Source organism: Mauremys reevesii, linkage group 5 (genome assembly GCF_016161935.1).
Source record: "Mauremys reevesii isolate NIE-2019 linkage group 5, ASM1616193v1, whole genome shotgun sequence".
In the NCBI taxonomy this organism is placed as follows: Eukaryota; Metazoa; Chordata; order Testudines; family Geoemydidae; genus Mauremys; species Mauremys reevesii.
In genome coordinates, this window is record NC_052627.1 from 112,322,698 (window position 1) to 112,342,387 (window position 19,690).

A 19,690-nucleotide genomic window follows, 5' to 3' on the forward strand; every position below is an offset into this window, starting at 1 on the left:
GCACAATGACTCCAAGATCTCTTTCTTGAGTGGTAACAGCTAATTTAGACACCATCATTTTATATGTATAGTTGGGATTATGTTTCCCAATGTGCATTACTTTACATTTATCAACATTGAATTTCATCTGCCATTTTGTTACCTAGTCATCCAGTTTTAAGATCCTTTTGTAGCTCTTAGCAGTCTGCCTGGGACTTAACTATCTTGAGTAATTTTGTATCATCTGCAAATTTTGACATCTCACCCCTTTTTCCACATCATTTATGAATATGTTGAATAGGACTGGTCCCAGTACAGACCCCTGGGGAACACCACTATTTACCTCTCTCCATTCTGAGAACTGACCATTTATTCCTACCCTTTGTTTCCTATCTTTTAACCAGCTACTGATCCATGAGAGGAGCTTCCTTCTTACCCCATGACAGCTTACTTTGCTTAAGAGCCTTTGGTGAGGGACCCTGCCAAAGACTGTCTGAAAATCTAAGTACACTATATCCATTGGATCCCCCTTGTCCACATACTTGTTGAACCCTCAAAAATTCTAGTAGATTGAGGCATGATTTCCTTTGTCAACATGTTTTTTGTATCTTCCCCACAAATTATGTTAATCTATGTGTCTGCCAATTCTGTTCTTTACTATAGTTTCAACCAGTTTGCCCGGTACTGAAATCAAATTTACTGGCCTGTAATTGCCAGGATCACTTCTGGAGCACTTTGGAAAAATTGGCGTCATATTAGCAATCCTCCAGTCATTTGGTACAGAAGCTGATTTAAATGACAGGTTACAAACCACAGTTAGTAGTTCTGCAATTTCACATTTGAGTTCCTTTAGAACTCTTGGGTGAATACCACCTGGTTCTGGTGACATATTACTGTTTAATTTATCAATTTGTTCCAAAACCTCCTCTAATGACACCTCAATCTGGGACAGTTCCTCAGATTTGTCGCCTAAAAAGAATGGCTCAGATTTGGGAATCTCCCTCACATCCTGAGCCATGAAGACTGATGAATTCATTTAGTGTCTCCGTAATGTCCTTGAGTGCTCCTTTAGCATCTTGATTGTCGAGTGGCTCCACTGGTTGTTTAGCAGGCTTCCTGCTTCTTATGTACTTAACTTTTTTTTTTGCTATTACTTTTTGAATCTTTGGCTAGCTGTTCTTCAAATTTTTTTTTGGACTTCCTAATTATATTTTTACCTTCATTTGACTGAGTTTATGCTCCTTTCTATTTTCCTCACTAGGATTTAACTTCCATTTTTAAAAGGATGCCTTTTTGCCTCTCACTGCTTCTTCTACTTTGTTGTTTAGCCACGGTGGCACTTTTTTTGATCTCTTACTGTGTTTTTTAATTTGGGGTATGCATTTAAGTTGAGCCTCTATTATGGTGTCTTTAAAAAGTTTCCATGCAACTTTCAGGAATTTCGCTTTTTGCTCTGTACTTTTTTATTTCTGTTTAACTAACTTCCTCATTTTTATGTAGTCCCCCTTTCTGACATTAAATGCTACAGTGTTGGGCTGCTGTTGTGTTTTCCCAGCCACAGGGATGTTAAATTTAATTATATTATGGTCACTATTACCAAGCAGTCCAGCTATATTCACCTCTTGGACCAGATTCTGTGCTCCACTTAGAACTAAATCAAGATTTGCCTCTCCCCTTGTAGGTTCCAGGATTAGCTGCTCCAAGAAGCATTAAGGTGTCAAGAAACTGTATCTCTGCATTTCTTCCTGAGGTGACTAGTTGAAATCCCCCATTATTACTGAGTTTTTTTATTTTTATAGCCTCTCTAATCTCCCTGAGCATTTCACAGTCACTATCACCATCCTGGTCAGGTGGTCAGTAATATATCCCTACTTCTATATTCTTATTATTCAAGTATGGAATTACTATCCACAGGGATTCTATGGTACAGTTTGGTTCATTTAAGATTTTTACTTCATTTGATTCTATGCTTCCTTTCATGTATAGTGCCATTCCCCCACCAGCATGACCTGTTCTGTCCTTGCATATATTTTGTACCCTGGTATTACTGTGTCCCATTGATTATCCTTATTCCACCAAGTTTCTGTGATGCCTATTTTATCTATATCCTCATTTAATACAAGGCACTGTAGCTCACCCATCTTATTATTTAGACTTCTACAATTGGTATATAAGCACTTTAAAAACTTGTCACTTTTTAGCTGTCTGCCATTACATGATGTAATTGAATGGGACTTTTTTTTCATTTGACTGTTTCTCATCAGATCCTACCTGTATTTTATCATCTTCCATCCCCCTCTTCCTAGGAGGTAGAGAATCTCCATTAATAGATCCTCTCCTAAGGGATGTGTCTATATGAAACACGTGCTCCTCTGCACCTGTTGGCTTTCCCCCAGCCCTTAGTTTAAAAACTGTTCTATGACCTTTTTAATTTTAAGGTTGGTGGTGATTGGATGTCTAACATAGTTAATGCCAGTGATAATGAGGTAGGATCAGAGCTAAAATAGGGGAAAAAACAAGTTAAAAAAAATCACTTAGACAAGTTAGATGTCTTCAAGTCACCAGAGTCTGATGAAATGCATCCTAGAATACTCAAGGAGCTTACTGAGGAGATATCTAAGCCATTAGCAATTATCTTTGAAAAGTCATGGAAGATGGGACAGATTCCAAAAGACTGGAAAACAGTACTATATTTGCCCATCTATAAAAAGGGAAATGACAACCTGGGGAATTACAGAGCAATCAGTTTAAGTTCAGTACCCAGAAAGAAAATGGAGCAAATAATTAACTAATCAATTTGCAAACACCTCTCAAAGAAAGCTATCAGGTTGGTTTGACATGATGTGTTCTTGACAAATCCATGCTTCTAGAGGATATAGGACAGAGATGAGAAAATAAATAAATACCAAAGATGGCATCCCCTGTAGAAAATTGTGCCTCAATGTTTTGGCAGGCTGTCTCCAAATGCCTTTTTTAAATATGGGGTAGAAGCCTCCTGCATGACATTACACTGATAAACTGTTTCAATTATGCAAAGTTAATTACCTCAGCCTTATTTAACTATACATTCTTTTATAGAAATTTAAAATGGAGATAATTGTTCATATCCAACTATAAAACTCAGCTCATTTTTAATGACAATATGCCTAAAACTATATCCAGAAATTGGAACATATTTATTCTAGAGAACTCTCTTGAGGAACAGGCTATGCATGACTAAGCTCAGGAACTCCAAGTTTATAGTATATATGTATACATCAAAATCTGCTTTAATATTATTTCCAGTTATTCTTACACTAAATATACAGCCAACACAATGCTGAAAAACAAACTACATGCTTGGAATATTAAGGGATTTAAGAAAAGCAGTATGGCTCAGGACTCAAAAGAGTTGTGTCCTATTCCAGCTCTGTTACTGGCCTGCTGCATGGCCTTGGCAAGTCACTTCCCTATCAAGGACATGTGAAATTAAAGATTGGGTAAATCAGGTGCTGGCAGAATCACATGTAACTTGTAGGAAGGATACTTGTCATAATAAACAAGACCTTTTAATGGGGAACTGTAAATGTTTGTACAGAGGCAGTGTTCATAGGTGAAGTACAAGGCCAGCTAATTACTCTGTGTGAAGGGGTGCGACTCACCACTGAAGCACCTCCTGCTGGCTGTCTTGGGAACTAGCTCTGCACCCTCTTCTGGTGGTGTCTTGCCCATCACCTCTGCTTCTGGACCCGTGTCACTCCAAGGACCATGGCATCCTTTTCAGGGCACAGCACTCTGGCTATGTCACACTTGGTTCTCCCCCGTTCCGGGGAAACTGCAGTCAACTGTTCAGCCAATTCCTTCAGTGGAAGCCACAGCCAATTGTCTGGTTACTTCCTCAGTGGAAGAAAGGGACGAGACCTGGCCCACCCATTACTCTGTGTCCCAGCCCTGGGAACTTGTACATGTCAGCTACGTGCTGCGTCCCCTCCAACATCTCTTTACCTTTCCTTGGGCCATTTCCCATGGCCCCCAGTGCCTTCTTTGCCCTTACCTCAGGACTTCAGCCTGCCTGCTTTAGCAGCTAGCCAGGAGCTCCCTCTGGCTACACTGGTCCCTGCTGGCAGCACTGCTCTGTCCAGGGTGCTGGCACTCCTTCCTCCTGCTAGAAGCCTGCCCTTCCCTCCTCAAGCTCCACACAACTCTGCTCTGCCCTGCAGCCCTTCTTATATGAGCCTGTCAGGCCTCCTCTCAGCCCCTTTCTAATTGGCTGCTTCCAGTGCAGCCTCCCTACGTTTAACCCCTTTTCTGCCAGTGAGGGGCAGTTGCCCCATCACACTCTGCATTAATACATGTCCCCATGTGAAGATGAAGGTTTCACAAATATAGTAAATATAGGTAAGAGTCATATTATAGTGATGGAGACTTAGCTATCATTTAGACAATGCAATGAACAGAATCCCATTCAAATAAAGCAAAAGATTTGGAATGCAAAGATCTCTGGAGACATTTGCATCTATTATAAGAGAGACACATTTCACTACCACATGTCAAATATTGATTAAAAGTATTTAATTTCCTCCTCACATCTGTGGGTGTCTTTCAAAATGTAATTAAGCTACAGATAGGAAGTATCACGATTTCAGATCACACTTCAATACATATAGAGGTATCATGGTGTACCTTCTGTGCATGCAACACATGCATTGCATGCCTGAAAATTCACAAAAAAAAATTTCTACAAAAATAAGAAAGCCCTGCATGTAATGAATCTGTTCACATAAGATGTCTTCTTGTTTTTCTGGCAAAGCATGCAATGCTCCAAGTTGTATCACATTGCCTAGGCAACATGACTCTGCAGGCAGCTGATTTCCTGACTGGCTGTGCATTGGAAAAAGTAGCTAAGGCATACAAATGAAGAACTGAATCATCTGTGATAGAAGAGAGCTAACAGCATGACCTCTTCATCAGGATGGAAAGTTTAGTGCAAATTGGTCACTAAATCATTTAGTGCAAGAGACTATTCAACAACCAAAAACATAAGAAATAAGGACAAAACCAAAATTGGACTTAAAGAGCACTTACTGAAAAGCAGGAAAAGAGTTGAAATGGTATTTCAGTGAAGCACTGTGGTGTACCAATGTGAATGGAACTGCGGGTGTGCAGAATCAAACAAGCTATACTGTTGGCCCTGTCTACTTCTTATTAAATGAAAAGAAGATGTGGAATAAGGCAAGATACAATGACCTAAATAACTTGTACAATGCCTGCAGACATCCTGAAACTAGCTGGCAAAACCTAGCAACCTGTATACAGTTATGAACATTTAGACAAGCTCCCACTGATCTTCAGTTAGATGGGCAACACAGAATTGCTGTGAGGCAACACAATGAAAAAAATTGTCAGAATTGGGCAATTTTGCAAAGATTAATTCTTGTTGTATGTCATCTTGGAGAACAAGAGCTGGGCATAACTCCCTGAATCAGGGCAATTATGGAGAAACTTTAGAATTGGTGAGTTCAATGCTTTATTCAAGCAGCATTTGTAAATTTCTAATGTTTTTTCTGCAACATGGAACAGAATTCAGAATGACCTCGTTGAAGCAGTAAGAAATGCCCAACTTAATGCCATTGCCAAATAAATTGAGAAAATACCATTTGTTGCTATTTTACTTGATAAAACTTCAGCTATTGCCAATAAGTCTTAGCTTTCGACTGTACTGCATTATGTGACCAAGAATGGCGATGCTACAGAATGCTTTGTTGGTTTTACTGAAGTTAGTAACAGTTTAACTACAGCTGACCTTTGCCAGCATGCTGAAATCGTGTGCCAGAAGTTTAAATCTGGTGATAAATTAGTAGCTCAGACATATGATAGTACAGCAATAATAGCAGGTGATGTAAGTAGGCTTCAGAAATGTGTTTGTGAAAAGTTCCCTTTTGCAATTTTTGTCTATCGCTGTGCTCATGTTTTAAATCTTGTCCTCAGTTTTGCAGCAAACAGTATCAGAGAATGTAAGATTTTCTTCAAAAATTTAGAAGGAATATCTGCCTTTTTCTCTCTATCTCCAAGTGGGCCTAACTTCTGCAAAACATAGTTGAACAGAGAGTGCCTTCTGTTTGCACCACAAAGTGGAATTTTCATTCAAGTCTTCTACAAATTGTTAAGCAGAATAGAAAAGCTCTGATCAAACTTTTAAAAAGTGTTGCACAAAATCCAGCTGTCTTTTTCCTCAGCCAATGGTTTTCTGACCATACTTGATGATTTTCAGTTTTTGTTTCTCCTTTGCCTCTGCAACAAAATCCTTAAAGTGACAGAAGTGGTGTTTGACATTCTTCAAAGCAGGATGTACAACACTGGGTTTTGTATTCAGCAGATTTTGAGACATTAGATAAAATTTACCAAAAGCGACAAACTTTTGATGAGTTTGGAAACAGGAGTCAGAGCTAGGTACATATGAACCTTGAGAAAAAGAGCAAGGGAAGGCCAAGCAACATATACGTGTCTCTTCTTTGAGGTTATTGACAATATCAGTGAATAGCTATCAGTATGATTTGGGAGTGGAGAGAAAATTAAATGTGTCCATATGCTGAATCCAAAAAGATTCAAGGAGCTCCAGACATATTTTCGGGTTGATATTCTTGAATCTCTGATAGGATCTTATCTGAATATTTTTTTACATTAGCTGGTTGCGTCCCAAATGGCGTGAGCTCTGTACAGCTCAGAACAGCTGCAAAGGAAAGGTTCATTTGAACAGTATGAAACTATTTATATGCTGGATTTACATACTTGCTTCTCTAAAGTCAACAAGTTGGCTGCATTAATTCTGACTATTTCCTACTCTTCAGCCACAGTGGCAAGGTCTTTTTCAACTTTAACGTGCATTAAAACATTCACATGAAATGCCCAGGGAGCTGAACACCTGTCCAACTTGGCGTTACTTAATATTAAAAAGGAACTGATTAGGTATCTGCTTAGCTTATCAGATTTCTATAACTTGGTCACCAAGGAGTTTCTCAAAAAAGATAGAAAATGGATTTTCAATTTCAGTAGAAAGATTAGGTAATCATATATTTGTATATGCTCAGCTATCACTACATTTGACTATTAGTATTTGCCAAAATGAATGCACTAAGTTTATCAATTACTATGTGTGTATTTGAAAAACATCTTTTTATCTATCAGCTAAAAAATGTTGCATGACTTACTAAAAAATATATCATGGCACACCATTGGGAGGTATAGACAAGAATTCAGGTCTTCAAACTATCCAATGGAGATTTAATAATGTGCTTTGCCATCATAAAAGCATGTAACTATTAAAAAAGAAACAGTAAATGTATATTTAGAAACTAAATACAGAGATTCAATCCCCCCACTCACTGCTTTGGAAGACAATGAAACTAGTGCTTCAGGGATATGTAGTTTCCTATTCAGCTTATCATGAGAAAAAGAAAAGATCAAAACAAACTGATTTAGATATTTTGTACACATAGAGAAACAGAAAATGTTATTTTTTAAAAAATTAAGCAAAATATTTTGAGTGGGGAAATAAACTGGGGAAAATGTTGGCTAAATTTATTTAAAGAGATCTAAATCTACAACATATATTAAAAGCTTAAAGATATCCATGACAGTCAATTAATTATGAAATATATAGGCATAGAAGAAAAATTCCAAACATATTATGAAGAACCTTTTACTAGTGAAAATAGATTAAAGTGACCCACAAGCTGATTAGTCAATCACCCAAATTACCTAAAGTTACAAAATAAATTAGGGTTTTTAAGGAAATTCTATTAGAAAGGTATAGAACATGAAATAGAAAAGTTATTAAATAACTAAGGCAGGAAAGGCCCCTAAACCAGATGGCCTGACTAAGAAGTTACGTAGGAGCTCCAAGAAAGGAACTTGTTTATTAAATATAATTTTTTTTAATTGCCTCTTTTCTTAAAAAGAATGTAAAATGATAAGTACACCAAATCTAAAGAAATATTCACAATTATGTTTTTTATCAATAGCAGTTGTCACAGGGAGATTAATTACTTTAAAGGAAATGCACCCCTGTGACAGAATAGGATCTCCCAGCTGGGCTTGATGAGGGACACCTGATACTAATGAAAGGAAGGAAAAGAAGCTACTGGGTAGGGGGGAATGGAGAAGGGAAATCTTTCTGCAGGCCCTGGCTCTGGGAACAGAGAGGCACAGGCAGAAGCACACGATGGGCTGGAGAAGAAGACTGCAGAAAGACTGTAGACTCCTGAATGGGCCCCTGGGTCTAGGGATGAAATGTGAATGGAAGTGTCTTGATATAATTGGGAGAAGGCCCAACTATAAATAAGAGAAACAGCCTGTAGACCAAGGGAGTCTTAGCAGATTGATTATAGCTAAGGCTAAGATTTTGTCATGGTTATTTTTAGTAAAAGTCACGGACAAGTCACAGGCAATAAACAAAAATTCATGGAAGCCATGACCAGTCTGTGACTTTTGCTGCTGCGGCTCCATGGTTTCCCCTGCCACCATGGTGACTGGGAGCTGTAGGGTTCCCCCTCCTCCCCCCTGCAAGGCTGTCCCCAGTCAGTGCACCCCGAGGAGGCTGCTGCCTGTAGCTGGAAACCGGCAGGGGGACCCTGAGGAAGCTGTCACCTGTCACTGGAACCCTGCCAGGGCCCCACTGGCTGCCATCTCCTGTCCCGCATACCCAGGGGCTGAAGCAGAAAATGTCATGGAGGTCTTTGGAAGTCACAGCTTCCATGACTTCCGTGACCTCCGTGACACAAGTGTAGCTCTAATTATAGCACAACCCTTGACTGAAGAAGGGAACTTTGGGGAGAAAAGCAGGTAAAAGACTACCTGATGTAGCTGAACTTGCTTTCTTTTATGATTGGACAATAAAGTGACAGCCTGAGGAAAAGTCATCCAGCAGGACTTAAGGTGTGGTTTCTGTTCTACTGGAGTGGGAGGCAGGATGGACTGGTAACAAGAGGGGCAACTTAGATCCAGAACACTCGCAGTGTTGTGACGGGCCAGGAGGAGACATTCAGTGATAGCGAACCTGTGACAGCAATTTTTTTAATAATATAGAATCAAAAATACTGTGAGTTTGACCAGAGGATTCAAAAGCATATTCTTTACTGTAATGAACAAAGATCAGATCGGGAGATTGTTTAATAGAATCAAATCTCTAATAAAAATAGATTAGTATTATAGTCTTGATAGCTATAGAAAAAAGCATTTGATTGTGTGGAGTGGCATATTTCATCATATGCACAGTAGTATTTTCAAGGAATTATGTGATGTCAATAAGGAGAAGGAACTATTTCCTACACACAAATCAAACATTCCACACTAGTTTGATGTTGAAGTAGACAGACCACAGTACAAAAGTCTCACTGATACCAACAGTACAGAGTCACCATGCTTCCACAAGAGGTAATAAATTACTCATCCATGGCACCTGTAATTTCCCCAAATACAGCCAACGATTATAGTAACCTATTGTTAATTATTACCATGAGGAACATCACAGGAATAACAATGAAAATACAAATCCTATTCCACACAAATTTGAGTATGTCTGGCTACTTAATAATCACAAGTATCAGAGGGGTAGCTGTGTTAGTGTGGAACTGTAAAGCAGCAAAGAGTCCTGTGGCACCTTATAGACTAACAGACGTATTGGAGCATGAGCTTTCGTGGGTGAATACCCACTTCATCGGTCGGTATTCACCCACAAAAGCTCATGCTCCAATACATCTGTTAGTCTATAAGGTGCCACAGGACTCTTTGCTGCTTTTAATAATCACAGTTTACTAGTTTGCTCTTGTAACGGTTGTGATGGTGCACTCCATATGATTTTATGAAAATATGCTAATAAGTGTGAATTTAATGTAACTGGAATATGCTTCATTGTAAGGTATCATTACAAAGCTTATAATCTACCGAGTGTGGGCCATTAATGGTGGTTTTGAATCTTGATGGCTCCCATCAACTAGTGTACGGGGAGATTTTGGCAAAGCAGTAAAGTGCCTGAAACCACTACTGCTTATTGCTAAAAGCAGCCAAGTCAGCAGGCCATAAAATGGCCATGCAGTAGGCTTAGCTTAACCAAGGCAGGAGGGGAGGGGGGGGTTGGGTGCCATAGAAGGGGCAGCTTGACCCCGCATCCTTCCTGATAAGAATTGTGTTGAAGTTGCTGATACATGCATTTTAGAAGAGCAGGATGTTCCCTCAGGAATGTGTCTGTTAGGACCTCAAGGCTGCAAACTCTGGGAAAAACCCACACCTGGTTAATCAATAATCAGAAGGAAACCTCTTGCTGGACCATTTTAACTGCTTGCTTAACAGGTTTTCTTTAAGGGACATGTCATTGTATTATAAATAAGGGGGAAACGTTTGAGGTAGGGGGGACTCTTCAAGTCTGGATTCTTTCCTTCTGGATGAATCTTGTGTTCCCCACTGGCAGTCGCTGTGCCACTCAAGAGCAACACTCAGCTTCGGTAATTATCAAGGGTTGGGGGAGTTTTACTAACCTGTTGAGGACATGTGTAAGTGCTTGAGACAAAGTAAAGTTTAGCTTTAAATGAAAGCACTCTTGTGTCATCCTGTTTGTGCCAGCCATCTATCGGTTGGACAGCCATGTCTCCCCTGATTTATTTCTTAACACCACCTCGCACAGAGTAAAAGTTACCAAGAGCTTGGGGTTGAAAGAACCCTGGGTAACACTAGGACAATTTACTATAGATGGCTCTGTTTACTTGCAAGCCTTCCTGTGAGTCAGGCTGGGAAGAATGAAGGCTTGGGGGGTCTCACAGGACATGTGACCATGTCACCTGGTGCTGGAATCCATCTTAAACCTGGGACTTTTCCATTTAGAAGGAGGGGTGAGAACCCAAAGAGACAAAAGATTCCTGCCTTGTGCCAAAGCTATATAAGGGGGGCAGTCATGAGGAATCCCCTATCTACCACTTGAGCTGGAACAAGGACTGTACGAGGGGAAAGGATTGGGCCCAGACTAGGAAGGTGTCCAGTCTGTGAAAGAAGCTTACTGAAACATCTCTGAGGGTGAGATTTTATCTGTATTCAGCTTCTTACTGTATTAGGCTTAGATTTGTGTGTTTTATTTTATTTTGCTTGGTAATTCACTTTGTTCTGTCTGTTATTACATGGAACCACTTGCATCCTACTTTTTATATTTAATAAAATCACTTTTTACTTATTAATTAACCCAGAGTAAGTATTAATACTTGAGGGGAGGGGCAAACAGCTGTGTATATCTCTCTATAGTGTTATGAATGGCAAACAATTTATGAGTTTAAAATGGATTTATTTGGGGTTTGGACCCCATTGGGAGCTGGGTATCTGAGTGCTGGAGACAGGCGCACTTCTTAAGCTGTTTTCAGTTAAGCCTGCAGCTTGTGGGGGACGTGGTTCAGACCTGGGTCTGGGTTTGCAGCAGGCAAGCATGTCTGGCTCAAACAAGGCAAGGCACTGAAGTCCCAAGCTGGCAGGGAAAACGGGCTCAGAGGTAGTATAGGCACATCAGGTGCCAGTCCCAAAGGGGTTTCTGTGATTCAACCTATCACAATGGTGTCTATATAAAACTTACAGTCTTTGGCTTTGGATCTTTCTAGATGGACTGCTCTAGCAAACACCAGAAGAATACTTATGTAGTACTTATGTAGCCAAGAGCCTCTGCCACATTTTGGCTGTAGAGTCCACCAAGGAAACATCCAAGATGACAACCATGACCTACTATCTGTTACTTCAGGCATTTGTTTGGTTGTCATTTTTTTCTTTTTTCCGAACCCATCAGCCCTTGTGCAAGTCATCACTGCTAAAGAATCATATAGGTGTGCTGAGCACACAATCATGTAAATGTGGTAGCATATTTCTGTGCAGATGCCCAGTGAAAAGTGCTTATTATTCCACAAGTCATAATTGGAAAGTGTATAAAACAAGTTCCCTCTTAAGTTTGCTCCCTGACCACAGACCACTAATGAGACAAGATCACTCTGAAGATCATAATGCTCTTAGTTTCTCTTGCACAATGACCGTTTTCCTACTAATATGGAATAAAATGAGCAATGACCATGATAATATATCACTGCCTCTGAAATTATTAGAATATTTATGTTCTTCTTTGAGTAATTGTTCCTATAGATGTTCCAAGTGTGTGAACACCCCTTGCTCCTCTGATTGGAGATTTTTGGTAGCAGTGTGCACATGGTCTGCACCTGGGCTCTGAATACACTCATGCACCAACTTGAGGGCAAATAATTCAGGGTGAAGCCACTGTCACTCCAATTTCTTCTCAAGTGCTTGCAGCCTGAGATAGAGCCTGGGGGTGTTTGCTTAGTTAGTGCTTTCCCAAGTTTTAGCTTAGCTACTTCCCTGTCCTATATCATATTTTTAAATTGAGGCTTTCTTGATTTACTCACAATTGTGTGTATTTGGGGGGCGCTCCCCCCACCCTCCCATCCTTTTGCAGTTATGGCTCACCACCACCCCCTACTGTTTTTAACTTTTGGACAGTATGCCAACCCCCACAAGTTTAAACTCTGCCATACCTTCACAGGATCTGTTTCCCTAAGTGATGGTCATTCCAGATGTCTCCACTGTCCAGAGGACACACATATCCTGTCAAAGTACAAGATCTGCATCAGATTCAGAAGCAGACAGAGGAAACTGAGGGAAGATAAGGGTAAGTTTCTCCTGATGGTTTGTTTGATGAGTCCTTTCTTTGACTCAGGGCTTGACAAATAACACATTTTTCAAAATTTATGGAGAGTCTCTTTGATGTAGGTTTGTATCTCTTTTGGAGGTTTGTATCCTCCACGTCTTCATGTGCTAGAACTTTCATGTAGGGGTTGTCAGGTTCTGGGCTGCAATCCAGACCAGTGAGGAGTTTTGTTACTACATGCCCTGTAATCCTAAATGCTTCAGAAGGCTCTGCTGCAGTAGTTCTGTTGTCTGGACACTCCCTGCCAGCATACAAGCCAGCATGGAGTGTCTGTGGGTTAAGCAGCTCTGATTCAGCAATTCTGATTCCAGCAGCCTCCACAAACTACAAGTGCACTCATTTTATTGAATATTTGCCTCAGGAACAAAGGGATCAGATGCTCCAGGAGCTCATCACTAAAGACCAACTAGTTGTTAATGCCTCATTACAGGTTTCTGGGATGCAGCAGACCTGGCTTCCTGATCTATTGCAGCAGCCATGGTGATGGATCACAAGTCCTAGTAACAGTCCTCTGGAATTCATAGATAGTCCAGAATGCAGTGGAGGATCTTCTGCTTGAGGGCCACAAGTTCATCACTACCACCATGGATGAATCCTTCCACTCCTGAAAGGCTTCCAGAGTGACTTTTCAATGTTTCAGAATCTGTACTCCTGCAACTAAAAGAAGTTACAGCAGATCACAAACAGCCCACAGTTCCCACCTAGTCCAGTTCCCAACTCCCAGCATATCACAGGGCTGAAGAACGACATAAGAAAAGACCTAGATTCAAAAGGAAGAGACCATCAATTTCTACATCTGTGACTATCCAACCATCAACCTCCACTAAGAGACCATTTTAATATGTCAGATGAGAGCTACAAATCACTCTGCCACTTGAATCTTATGCTGTTTCACCTTTCTACTTCCCACCACCTGGGGACTGACCTCAAACACTCATGGGAATGATTGCTACAGATGGATGGGTGCTAGAAGTCATCACATCAGACTACGCCATTCACTTCAGTTCCATCCTTCTCCATCACCCATCTCTTTTCAGGGACCCATTTCACAAAGATCTCTTAGGTCAAGAAGGAGAATCTCTCCTGCAACATAGTGCTGTGGGAACAGTTCCCTCTTACATAGGGCAAGGGCTCCACTCCAGATACTTTCTAGTATCCAAGAAGAAAAGGGGGATTGTGATGGGATGTACCAGGCCCTTTGAGGCCCTCTGGAAGGCCCAACTGTCCTACTATACCCTGCTCCAGAAAAAAGGGCAGTAGAACTGGGGCCTCCAAACTGCCTAGAAAGGCTGCAGGGTAGGCAGCCAATCAGAGCCTTGCAGGCTCTTTTAAAAGGAGTTGCAGGGCCTGGACAGCTCAGATGCTGGCTGAAGCCAGAGGAAGAAGTATGGTGTTCCTGGCTGGTTGAGGAAGCTTCAGCAGCTAGACAGAGAAGTTGCTGGCTGGGTCTAGGAACGCTGAGACACTCCATTGGCAAAGAGGCTGGGAAGAAACCCTGCTCAAGTAGGGATAAGACTGTGAAGATCTCCAGGCACAGAGGCCTGGGAGAGAGAGCCATGACAAAAAGGGCCAAAGACTGTTATAACCTCTTTCGGTGAAGAGGTCTGAGAGAAAGAACCCTGAGAGAACAGGGCAGAGATTGTTACAGACTCTCTAGACAAGGAGGCCTGGACAGGCCCTTATTAAACAGGGAACAGGCCAAAGACCGAAGAAGGTGATGGGACAGAGTGGGAAGCATCCCAGGGAATGCAACAAATAGACATTAGTGAAGGAAGCAGCATGTGGCTGCTAGTTGTAGAGTTTCTGGGCTGGGACCCAGAGTAGTGAGAGGGCCTGGGTCCCCCCACCAGTCACAGGCAGAGTGGCCAAAGGCAAGGAGGTGACAAGTTTTGTTTGGAACCCGAGAAGGAGACAAGTTTCATTTGGAACTTGAGAAAGAGACTAGTGCTTAAACAGTCCCAGAGACGAGACTGAGGACCTTGGGAAGGGCCGACGGTTTGTTGGACTGTGTTACCTCAGAAGGGGTTGTTTTGTTTGTTTCACATACAGACTATGAGTGACTCCGCTGGAGGGCTGAGTCACTGAAGACCTACTGCAAAGCAGAGAGTGCAGGCATGCACCCAGCCAGCAGGAGATGCTCACGAGAGGCAAGTGGCCACACCATTACAGAGATGGAGACCAATCTTGGACCTCAAAACACTGAACACATTTATTCAGACACAGAGGTTCAGGATGGTAACCCAAGCAGCAATAATACCATCTCTAGATCCAGAGGACTGGTTTGTGGCCCTCAACCTCCATAATGCATACTTTCATGTAGCAATTTATAAGCTCACAAATGCTTTCTACAGTTTGTGGTCAGCCACGAACATTATCAGTATTGGATACTTCAGCCTTTTGATTGCCCCAATGGTCTTCACAAAGGTTCTGTTGGTGGTGGTGTCATAATTCCATAACGAGCAGGTCATTTTTCTACCTGTCTTCTTCCCAAAACCCCACAAGACCTCCAAGGAACATCAGCTTCATATGTTGGATGTTAGGTGGGCCCTCGCCTTTTATAGTGAAAGAACTAAGCTCTTTCACAAGTCCACACAACTCTTTGTAGCAGTAGCAGAAAGACAGAGAGCTTCCTGTGCCACCCCAAAGAATCTCATCCTGGATAACCACCTGTATCTGAGCTTGCTACAAGCAGGTGGATGTTCCACCTCCCAGCTATCATGACCGCTCATTCCTCAGCAGCCCAGGCTTCATCAGCAGTATTCCTTGAGCAGGTACCGATTCAGGATGTCTGCAGGGCTGCAACCTGGTCGTCAGTGCATACCTTCACATCCCACTACACCATCATCCAACAGGCCCAAGATGACACCAGTGTTATAGTCAGCACATCCATGAAATCTGAGCCCTCCTCCGAGGGTACTGCTTGTGAGTCACCTAGCATGGAATGGACATGAGCAAGCACTCAAAGAAGAAAAAAGGATTACTAACTTTTCATAACTGTTGTTCTTCGAGATGTGTTGCTCATATCCATTCCGTGACCCATCCTCCTACCCCTCTGTTGGCATCACCGGCAAGAAGGAACTGAGAGGGTGCGGGGCCATCAGCACTCCTTATAGTAGTATATATGTGCGCAACTCCAGAGGGCACAAGAATTGGCCCTACAGATACCACTAAGGGGAAAATCTCTGGCAAAAGTGCACACGGCATGTACACAGCTAACATGGAATGGACTTGAGCAACACATCTCAAAGAACAACAGTTACAAAAGGTTAATCATTTTTTTAAGATTGCTGCCAGTGCTCTGATCGCCATGTGCAGTGTCCTATCACTTACACCATTCCAACTGTATGACATTACCGTATTGGGTACTTGTACACCTATGCTAAGGGATTTATGTTTATGTTTTAATTTAAGTTTAGATTAATTGTATTAGAAATGATTGGTTACACTAAATAAAGAAAACACTTGGTTTTGGAAAAGTACTGCCTGGGTGTCAATCCTTTGAGCGGAAGGCTATATCCATGTTCTCCCAGGGGTGAACCGTTCTAGTCTGTTCTAAGGAGTTTCATGAAGGGCATAGGGAGATCCTTGGTAAATGCTGGCAATTTCTCTAAGGCAGGCCCCCTCCTTTCACCTTGCCAGAATAGATTAATAGGTAACAATTTGGGAACCCAGAAGTAAGCAACAGAAAACCTACTCTGGGACCTCAGAGTCTTATTTTTGGGGTAACAGTACCATCTTTGGGGAGTGTATTTATATCACTATTTGTGTTGGCATGTTCTGGTACTGCTCCTCTGGAATGTGTTTACATGAATACCTAGTACTTCTTAGCAATATCTGTGTTTTAGCAACGCCAGCTATTTTCTTGCCAAGTTCATGTACCGGACAGTTAACTTGTAAGCAGGCTTTTGTTTTATAGCAGAACCTGACTTTTGCTCATAGCCTGATGTTTGCTGACTTTAGTTCAGGCTTCAGGCCTTTTACCAGGCCCCATGCTTCAGGCTTTCTCTTTCTACTGAACTACCCAAAAAGAGTATTTAGAATATAATCTTGAAAATGTTGGAATCATACCAAGTTCAAGACATTTATGGAAACTCTATTTGCCAAGAGTATATGAAAATCATGTAAACAAAATTAAAGAACAGCTGAAGTCTTGTGACAGATTAGCATTGACACTGGAGAGATCTTGGATGCAGATGACAAATATGTTCTCAACATATTGGCTATTTTAAGCAAACCAGAATATGAATGTGAATTGAACTTAAACATGATTCTTTTGAACTGTGTGGTTTTGACCTTTAAGACTATTAGCCAAGCAATATGGGGAACACTGGATAAATACGAGGTTTTCTTTGACCAGATCACTGCTTTTGTGTCATGCACTGTGACATATATGAAAAAGGCCTGGGAGCAGAGCATGAAGCCATTGTTTCTGAATGCTGTGCATGTGACGTGTGCTACTCACCTGTTAAACTGAGTTGACATGGCATGAAAAGCTTGAAAAAGTAAATTATCTGGTTGTCCTAGTGAAATGAGCATTTACAACTGGCCCAACACATAAAGCTCACATCTGTATCCCATTCCACCCATTCTAGTAATAAGGCACTGAGAGAGCTGGTGTAATACTCCTTGGTTTCACTTAGCCCACACAGAGGACTACTTTTCATTTTATTAAGGAGCGAGGGATCACACAAGCTGTTTGTACAATGTAGATATCATTGAAACTGGGAATGGGCGACAGGATGGATCACTTGATGATTACCTTCTTCTGTTCATTCCCTCTGGGGCACCTGGCATTAGCCACTATCAAAAGACAGGATATTGGACTAGACGGACCTTTGGTCTGACCCAATATGGCTGTTCTTATGTTCTTATATGTGCTTATGTTCTTATGATTTATGTCAATCTCCAGAAGTCCTTGAACAGCTGAACATCTTAAAGAAATATGCACCTTCTGTCATGCATGCCTTGACAAAATATGATTAATCTGTGATACTTTCACATATTGTGACCAATGACATGTATGATCTCATAATGTGGGCAAATAACAGTGTTAACGAATGTGAGTATGCAATGAGCAGAGAAGCATGCTTTAACCACACTGAAAAAAATGAAACATACATGCAGTGCAACTCCGCTTCCAGATTTGTCAACTTGCAGTAGCATTTTCAATTTGACCCAAATCAAGTGGGTACTTAACCCAAATCCAGCAAAATGTGTCATCATATCTGAGAAAGAAGTTTACTAGGCTATTCCACTTTTTGAGGATAACAATGTAGCACAGCGTGAATACCATGCTTGTGTCAAAACAGTTTATGAAATCCAGTGCGAGAAAGTTTACCAATGTTGGAGAAACCTGAAAACAAGAGAGTATGTATAAATATCTCCTGTCTGTGTTCCATTCTATGCATCCGAAGAAGTGAGCTGTAGCCCACGAAAGCTTATGCTGAAATAAATTTGTTAGTCTCTAAGGTGCCACAAGTACTCCTGTTCTCTTATACCAGGCATTTAATTGGTTACAGTGCAAGGGTCACTTTACCATAAAGCCCGTAACTAGTGCCGGGGTTACAGGGCTCCTTACCATATAACCCATATTGTAGGGTGGCTCTCCTCAGCTTACCTCCCAGGACTCGGCTGTCTCTGAATCCTAGCACCCCCACCCTCACTGAGGGTGAAGAAAAGTGGGGACCTAGGTTTGACCTCGGTCCGGGAAGGTCACAAGGTCTCACCCCATCACTTGAGCCTAAGGCTCATCACCAAATTCACAGATCTTTTATCTCTGAGAACTGTTCATTTTATTCTCTTAACCATACTGGAAACTGCCCACAGGGGGTGCCAGCAACTAGCTGGGTCGGTCCCCCACAAAACCACGCTGCTTAATTCCTGCCCAATCAATTGCCTCATATTCTGTAGCTCCATCTGACAAATATATGCCATCATCCCTGAAAACTTCTGGGCGATTGTAACAGATGTCTCTAAGTTGTATCACTGAACCCCATAGTCCAGGAATATCTTTGTGACTTCTTTATTCACTTGCCTTCCAGCCTTGTCCATGCCTGGGTCTGCAGCTCCCAGCCAAACCCACCTTACAAGCATTTCCAACCATATTAATGTCACTTCCAGCCATGATTGCCTAATCAAGCTAACATCCCTGCGGATTCTGTCCCTTAAGTTAATTTCACTGGATGCAAACAGCTTCGGCCCTGAAGTCCAGGTGAGATCCAACTGCTGTCCTGCCTGGCCTCTTGTGGGCCCTATGCACTACAGGCAGCCTGCAAATCCACATATTACATGTGTTCTGTGTAGTTTCTGAAACAAACAAGCACATTGTGCTGTTCCCTGCCATTTTTTCCTTGATGCTGATGTAAGTCCCGTAACACCTTGATTTCCAGCCCCCTATTGCCTGCACCTGCTGTGGACCAAAACCCCCTGCAGGTGCTGATGTCACTGTCCCGATCTCTGAAAGAATGAGTGCCAAACTTTTTGGTGTTGAGACTGCAGAAGCACAGGGTTCTTCCTAATACCGTGCCAAACTGGTACCTTGTCAGGCAGCTGCCATCACCGTGTACAAACAGCGGTCCCAGCTGCAGGTCCCGAATCTTTAGTGATGCTCTTATTGACTTTACAGGACACAAGAGCCTACCTGCACATTCCTTTAACACTACATAAACTCCCCCTTCCCTTCTGATAATTTTTTGAGTACCTTAAGCGCAGGGATCCCGCTCTTGCAGATAGTTGCACGACTGTTACATTGAATGCATGCTGCCATAGGCACCAGCTCACTCACTCAAAAAGCACCAAAGATGACAACAACAAATGCTGCCTTAAATAAAAAGGTCCACAGCACAGGCTGTACTAATCCTGTCAGGGTTTCCAGTGTCATGGGTAACCTCTCAGCCCTCTGGAGCCTGCTTCTCCTGAAATACCCTTCAAAGAGTTTCTGCACTATGAAATGCCCGCATGGATCTGGGGAACACATCACTTATTCCAGTA

The 19,690-nt window shown here is 41.8% G+C and overlaps 1 long non-coding RNA gene across 1 annotated transcript in view; it reads left to right on the forward strand.

Moving 5' to 3' along the window:
• Nucleotides 1-19,690, forward strand: part of LOC120406957 — a 68,841-nt gene that overhangs the window by 16,987 nt on the left and 32,164 nt on the right. Inside the window, exon 2 of the long non-coding RNA XR_005599702.1 lies at nt 12,536-12,661. This is a non-coding gene — a long non-coding RNA (uncharacterized LOC120406957). The remainder of the gene's footprint in view (nt 1-12,535; nt 12,662-19,690) is intronic.